General features: G+C 33.0%; 1 long non-coding RNA gene across 1 annotated transcript; it reads left to right on the top strand.

Annotated features, from left to right (window-relative positions):
• Nucleotides 1-3,136: 3,136 nt before the first annotated feature.
• LOC149527841 (uncharacterized) lies at nt 3,137-7,671 on the top strand. The gene is made up of 4 exons (XR_016359634.1): nt 3,137-5,903; nt 6,841-6,909; nt 7,032-7,103; nt 7,345-7,671. It is a non-coding gene; the product is annotated as an uncharacterized LOC149527841 (long non-coding RNA).
• The last annotated feature ends 450 nt before the right edge of the window (nt 7,672-8,121 follow it).

Below are 8,121 nucleotides of genomic sequence, written 5' to 3'. Positions count from 1 at the left end.
AGTTTAATAACTGTATCTTTAGGGATGTTAGCCTTCTTGCTAGGATTGTGTCTAGTGAAATTCAAATGCCCTAATGGAAAACTATATGTTTATTAAAGGATCTAACCCTTTCATAGGTGAGACTAGTAGTAGTATTTATAGTGAAAAAAGAAGGAAGGAGTGTCATTGGTCTTTACCCCTAGAAGGTTGGCACAAAGCCAACTTTGATGGTGCGACCAATAGAAACCTAGGAGTAGTGGGGTGCAAAGGGGAGATCATAAATAGTCATGGGTATGGTATTGTGGTGGTTACTTTCCCCCTAGGACACTAAACAAATCATTATGCAAAGGCTTGTGTTGCCCTTCAAACTACTAAATTTGCTAAAGAGGTAGGGGTCAAATGCCTTTGGCTGGAGGGGGATTCAAACAATATTATTAAATGCCTAAGGGGAGAAGACCCTCCATCATGGAGTTTTAAGAATATGATGGAGGAAATGAAAAGTACTTTTCTTTCCTTAAAAGGGTCTTTGTGTCACATGTTTATCGTGAGGGAAATGTGGCTATTGATTGGATGGCTAATGAGGCAGTAAGGAGGGACACGTCAGATAGATGGCCTAGTGGAGAGGGATTTTTGACTACTACTAAAAGTATAATTGAGCTAGAGAGAATCAAAGGGAGGACGAGCAACATAAAGTGTAATTATGGTAGTTAATGGTATCAATCAAACTTGTAAATTGATGAAAACTTGGCATGGGCTGATTCAGAGGCATCATAATTGGGGGGTTTTTTGGCACATTTAATGGGCAATTGATCATTACTATTTCTATTTCTTACCTAAGGGCCCGTTTGGTTGCTGGAATACAACTAGAATAGGAATAAGAAATTAGAATATGATTTGTATTCTTTGTTTGGTGTGTGGAATAGGAATAGGGAATAGGAATATGTATTCTCATTTTAGCTCCAAAATGAGTTTTTATCCATTCCAAAAAATACCTGTAATTGGAATTGCTATTCTTGCATTCATTTTAACTTTTTCAAATTTAATTAAATTTTCAAATCTGCTTTGACCTATGGTGCTGGAACTTTTTTTTCAATATTTTCAAATATTTCAGCAATTTTCCAATGCCGCCGATTGCATCTTTAGAAATATTTTCAAATGGCACCAATTGCAAGTTAACCCTATTCTAATTTATGCTTGCATAACCAAACAAGGGATAAACAAGATTGGATTGCATTTTTTCATTCCTATTCTTCATTTTTCATTCTCATTCAAATTTTCTATTCTAATTCTCAATTCCTACGCTTGCAACCAAACGGGCTCTAAGGTTAGAGGCAAGTAAAAGTTTTGTGAGATAAACTAGGCTTCAGCTCATAATGCCTGGAGAACATAGTGTTTTTCTTTTTCTTTATGCAACATAATGGTTAGGGAGATGCATTATAGAGAGCCGCAAGGAGAAGTAGATAAGTGGAAGATGCATTCAAAGATGTGGGAGAAGTTGAGGGAAGGCAACATCTTGTCCTTCATTGAAAAAATTCATGTCTAGGATTCAATGATAATTGACCTTATGGTGAAGTCATGGAGAGATGGGAAGGTGAAGATTGATGGGATCAACTTCCAGGTCAATGAAGGGGTTATCGTCGAGGTCATTAACTACCCTAATTAAGGCATAAAATTCTATAGGGATAAGAAAATATCCTTTAATGTAATGAAAGACTTTTCAAAGGATGCAAAGGACATGAAGGATATTGTAAAGACTGATATCTACTATGAGCTCGCATCTATTAAGAAATTGTGGAGATTTTTCTTAAGGGAAATTATTTCCTACATTATGCTCAACACAAGGTTTGATAGGATTCAAACCCACCATTTTTTTTATCCTAAACCATTTCAGGTATGGAAAAAAATTTCCATCCCCTTCTACCTATTTTTCTCTACAAAGAAGAGTATTATGGATTATAAGAAGAAAGTGTATGCTAATCTAGCCTTCCATGAGGGTTTTTTATTACTCATATATGAGTATTTTAAGGCTCAAACATGCAGAAGGGTTGTTTCCCAGAAGGTGGATTCTTTAGAGGAGACAGAGAGCTCCTACCTCCCATTGGATATAGAGGATAGTTCTGGTCTACACTCAGAAGATGAAGAGGAGGTAGCTAAAGTCATGAAGGATATGGGTATGAAGAAGGAAAAGAAGCCAAGGAAAGCAATGGAGATAAGGATAAAGCAGGACGAAAACTTGGAGGAGGATTATAATGATGAGGAAGAGGGGATGGACATGAATAAGGAGGGCAATGTGAGAGAGGAGGGCACTAGTAAGGCTTAGGTAAGTAGAAAGGTGGATAACTCAGTCAAAAGGAAAAGAGGAGGGGAGAAGGATGCTAAGAAGGCTCTTGGTAAGGGTAATGAGAGCACTACTAAAGCTTTGGAAGAGAGAAAAGAGGAAGAGGGCTTGGCTAATACCACTATAACTCTTGATGCAAAGGGAAGGAAATCTTCATGGAGGAACTTTCATTCCAATACTACAAAAATGGGTCTAGTTAGAGAACATATCCATCTAGAGGTTCTAGAGGGAAGGGATGGAAAAATTTATTTGGAAGAGCTCATTGACTTGGCTTTAGTGATTCTTAGCAACAAAACACAGGAAATGGGGATGAACTTCTTAAACAATTCAAACAATAGTTTGGTGGATGAGTTATGGTCCATAAAATGGATCTTCCATGAAATTGAAGAGGTTAAGTTCAAGATGTAGGGTCAAGAAAGGTTAGAAGGGGGGGATGGGAATGTTAGAATTAGTAAGTTGGATGCAAGGGTTTTCGAGATTGAAAAAAGAGTGGAAAGGATGGAGAGCTCTCTTCATAGCTTGGCTATCCAAAGCCTTAACATAATAAAAGTTCTTAGTGATAACATCATTTAGCCACATGTGATGATGGAGGAAAGAAAAAAGGGCAAGGAGTAAAAGGATAAAGAGGAAACCAAGGTGGCTAATGAGCTCAAGAAAGAAAAGCTAGCTAAAGAATTAAGACCTTGATCATTTCTCTTGGTTTATTGTTTGTTCCTTGGCTTTTGGCCTATTGTTTTTTCTATTGCTTGGTTGTTAGACCTATAATTTTAGTAGTATTTTGTTGTTAACTGGTGGGTTTCAAGAACCCTTATATAAAACCTATTTTACTTAATCAAAAACTAAATAGTAATTGTAAATTAATTTTATGTTGTACATATTAAACACTAACCAAAGTTAAGGGTTAGAATTTACTTAAACCATATACTTAAACCTACACTTTATAGTTATTTATATTTATGATTCAATGTTTCTTTAATGCTAATATATTATTTATCATTAGCATGAATATTCTATCCTTAATTCAACTATAATACAAATCGTAGGTATAAATTAACCCTTCAATTTAATAACCAAACTAGATAACCATAATCTTGAATCATAACTATAATTTACTTTTTGACCCTAACTCTAACTACAATATTTCCCTTTACTTGAATGTAGCCCTATTCCATCCCTAGGTTTCAACCATAAGAACATTGAACTATATAAGTCTATCCTAGTTTGAACCCTAACCATAATCCAATCCTAGAACTAGAGCCACAATAACCCTAATTGTAATATGTACACTCTAACTAAACCCTAACTAATGCATAATCCCAAACTCTTAACCTAATCCCAAAACTAACCCTAAATGATATATGCATAACTAGATAATATAAGTTAAGTCTTAAACCTTATTAGTAATAAAATTATAATTAATGCAAAAATTGAAGATTTAAGCCTAAAATGGAAAAATTTTAGTCACAAATGTTAAATCCTAAGTCTTAGCCAACATATATTAATGCTCAATCTAGTAAAACCTAAATTTGTAAATGTTAACACTTTAGAACCTTAAAGTCTAAGCACAATCACAACACTAGAAATATACTACTAGCTCAAATTATAAACATAATATAACTACATAAATTATATGAACACATAAATATTGAAATGTAATATATAAACCCTAACAGTTTAGTACCAAAAGTTTAAGCATAATCATAACATTGACTATACTACTTAAAACTCAACCATAACCCTAATCCCCTAACCTTAACACCTAAAATACTTCTTTTATACCTCAACCTAAACCATAACCCTATGTTCCTAAACCATAATCTCCTACCTAACTCGAGTATCATAATTATGATATATTATTCCAAAATCTTTTTTTAAAAACACTTCTAATCCTTATTCTAATCGTGACCCTAATCTAAATATAATTTGAATCCTAATCCATACCCTAACCTTAGTCCTTTGTGTAACAATAATTTTAACTATAAGCACAATCATATTAACGTAAGCCATAACCTTAATAATAATCCATTTTGTAAATCTAATCTCTCTCCTCCTCTTTTGATATATTCAAGTAGTTAAATACGTATTAGATGTAAATATATGGTTTTAAAGATGTATTTATATTGATATTTTACAATTTATTTTAATTAAATAGTAATTTTGTGAATTTTTATGTTGTATACATATATGCAGATTATATTTCATGGACCTAGCCCCAGCCCCAACCCCATCCCCAGTCTTGGCCCCTCCATCTCCACCACCACCTCCACTCCCACCTCCACAACCACCTAGTCCTCCTCCACCACCTACCCCAGAGGAGTTGTGCAAGAGAATGAGGCACAACCTTCGCAACCTCATGTGAGACATATAGACTATTAGGCTAAAGACCCATGCCACCCCCGCCTCTCCCTCCCCACCTACTTTTCCTTGCAGATAGCATGCAAGGCATTGCACAATCTATAAAGCACTAGTTAGACTATAACATAGATAACTTCATAGCATGGAGGCAAAACATGTGTGCCTTCTATTTTGATGACTTGGCTTATAGATAGATCCATCAGCTAAAAATAACTAAAGGACATTTACAAAGATATTTTGTAAAACTAAAGATGGGTGATGAGATAAGTGAGAAGAAGCCTTATATATCTATTAGATAGCGCACACACCCCCACATACCAAAGCACTTTTGGGAGTGGTGGTGGATGGTATTTGACCATCCACCACATGCTAATCATGAGGTGCCCATGTATTTTCTTAAGAAATTATGGGCAAAGTTTGAATTGGGTTTGAAACCCAATTATTTTGATATAAAATCATTTTAGGGGGTCAATGGAGGGATGCCTTAGGATAGGCCTAGGAAAAATCTTAGTGATAATATGAGGAATTATTAATGTCCTTAGCCTGTTGTTCCTCTTCTTGCACCATTTTTTCCAACACCTCTCCATCATTGAGTAATTTTATCTACTCTTAGTTCATTGAGTGCCTTTTCAGGAAATTTAGTAGACTAGTGGGTGTAGGTGAGGGATATTCATCCCCTTGGATATCTTTGTACCAATTATGAGGGTATATGCAGAGGCCCTCAAAGAAATTTTGATGCAGCACAGGATGCCCATGATGCTAAGGGTGTTGATTTTGATGATGAGGCATATGTAGCTCATGGTGGTGCTAGTGATGATATTGATGTGTCATCATTTCTTGACCTTGTTTGTGGGGAGGGAGATAGTTAGAAGTAGTAGGTAAATAATTTAATTTAAATTTATAAAGTACATTATTATTTACTTTCTACATATATGCATAACTATATTAACCATATTAATGTATGTCAATTTTCAATTACAGAGGATGGATGATACTATTCCTCCTAGGAGACAATATAGTCTTTTTTCAAGACCTTTAGACGTTGGCATCCCTTATACGACATGTGCTTTGATTTACACTTTAAATAATGTACATTGGAACTCAAATTTAGTAACATGCACTCAAATTTTTTTTTTATCTAATTTTGTAGGGATTGTCATTTGTTACACAGTTAGATGCTTGGATAGGTCTTGATCCATCCTCCAGCGAGGCACAGCCTCAAATACCTATGGTATGAACTTTTCAAGAAAAATATTTTTTACTATTTTTATGTACACATTGTTATTAACTTATCCTCAACTTTGATTCATGTATAATAATGTGTGTTGGTTTTATGAATAGGGGATGGATTATACTTTTCCATTTAGCAAGGTATTTTTAAGTGGCTAATATTCGCAAATTGGCTAATTTTAGAATTTTTTGGCTAGTAATTTGGCTAATAATTTAAGATTTTTTACAACTTAAATCCCCATAGTTTTATAAAATTTAGTTCTAGAATATTTAAAATCACTCAATAATTTATTTTATTGAAAAATTTAAACTCAAATATTTGCCATAATATTCGTTACATCATTAGATTTGAGTCACCTAAATATAATATATTATTAGAGAAATTAAATTAAACTAATCAATCATTATCATAATTATTAGTTACTTCAGGGATATATCACCAATATTTAGTTTTCACTATTGATTTAAAGTATATGTAATGATCCTCATAATATTCCATGAGGTAAAAATATGTTTCATTTTGATTTTTAATATTCCATGGTGATAAATGAACTTCCTATTATTATTGAGATTTGTCAATATTTTAAACAAAAAAAAATGATTAAAAAATGATTGCCAATATTAATCATATTTAGAATAAAAAATTGAGAGATTTGCCAATAGAAATAATTTTGCTTGTTCAAAATAATGAAAGATTCGCCAATATTTTATATCTTTTTTTGGAGGTGGTTTTCTTAAAGTTTTCCCTGCCATCTAGGCCTCGGTATAGTATATTTTTGAGTCCATCTTTTGACCATTTCAGATATGTTGATGCTTCTAGTAGTGAAGCTCAGGCTCAAATACATAATGTATATACTTTTCCAAGATTGTTTTGTTGCATATGTATGCTTACTAACTCAACTACAACTCTGATCCATCATTATGTTTTGTAACTGTAGGCCATTGGAGTATGTGATCATCATGGTAGCATACCTCTAGACACATCTGTGACACTGGCTAGTACTCAAGTATGATATGTATGCTTTTATTTCAAAAAATTATAGTGTGAATTATGTACTTTTTAATTTGCATACATTTTAATTCATGTATATATAATTTTGACTCAAGGTTTATATATCCATGATTTTAGGACGATGTTTCCATGAGTGTTGGTGGGACTATAGGACTAAGCTAGATGAAGGTACATACATCATCCTTTGAAGTAAGTATTGTTATTTATACATAGTTCATTATATTTGTATCAAATTTTTAAAATTTATGTATTTTATTAGAGGACCTCACCACTGCCACATTTGGTAGCTATGACAATGCACCTCTTCCTATTGCAAAGGGACACCTATCTCACATGGCAATATTTTAAATAAGTACTAAATATTTTATTTTATTTGCAAGCTAGATTTTGAAACCCAATTCAATTAAGCATGTACATATTATTTTCTCAGGATGCCACATAGGATTTGACACATGATGCCCCACAAGTTGTGACACATGATGTCTCACATCATGAGACACATCATGTTACATAAGATGATCCATCTGAGTCCTCTTCGCATGGAGTAAAGAGGACTCCATATCAGATAGATTGGGTCTTTTGACACCTTTACATTGTGTTTTTGTGACACATATTGTTTTTTATGATACACTTTGTATTAGGACAATTATCTGTATTTTTTTTGACTTCATAGATCATGTTATCACATGTTAGACCATGTTATGTATTTTTATGACTTCTTATAATGCTGTTATATCTAGTATAGATTCTTATATTACCTGCTTGTAAGTATGAACTATTTTGTTTGTTGTGACATATTTTATTCATGTTATGACGCATTTTATTAGTATATGGTACATGAACAATAGTTTTAATAAATTTAATTAACTATACAAACATTAATTAAACATGTTTGAATGTAAAATTAATGGAAAAATGTAGGAGGTCATTACTTGAATTAACGAAGAATTTAATATCAAGTGCACGCCATTAAATTTCAAATAGAAGTGTGAACTCCTATATTTTACACAACTAAACTCATGCGTATTTTAAAAAAAGATAAGTCATAAATTTAAAACAAGTGAAGTCATATATATGCAACACAATGTGAAGGACATAAATAGAAGTTAACTCCTAGTTTTAAATGTTTACAACATGTTTCGATTGAAATAAAAATTGGTTGAACACATTTCTTCAAATGAGGTCCTACAATATAAAAAAAAATACA

Source organism: Cupressus sempervirens, unplaced genomic scaffold, assembly GCF_028749045.1.
Source record: "Cupressus sempervirens isolate cs-2001-9-10 unplaced genomic scaffold, ASM2874904v1 CseChr00s100002_03, whole genome shotgun sequence".
NCBI classification, from domain to species: domain Eukaryota; kingdom Viridiplantae; phylum Streptophyta; class Pinopsida; order Cupressales; family Cupressaceae; genus Cupressus; species Cupressus sempervirens.
Note: the sequence above shows the minus strand (reverse complement) of the source record. Positions and strands in the feature narration are given on the sequence as shown.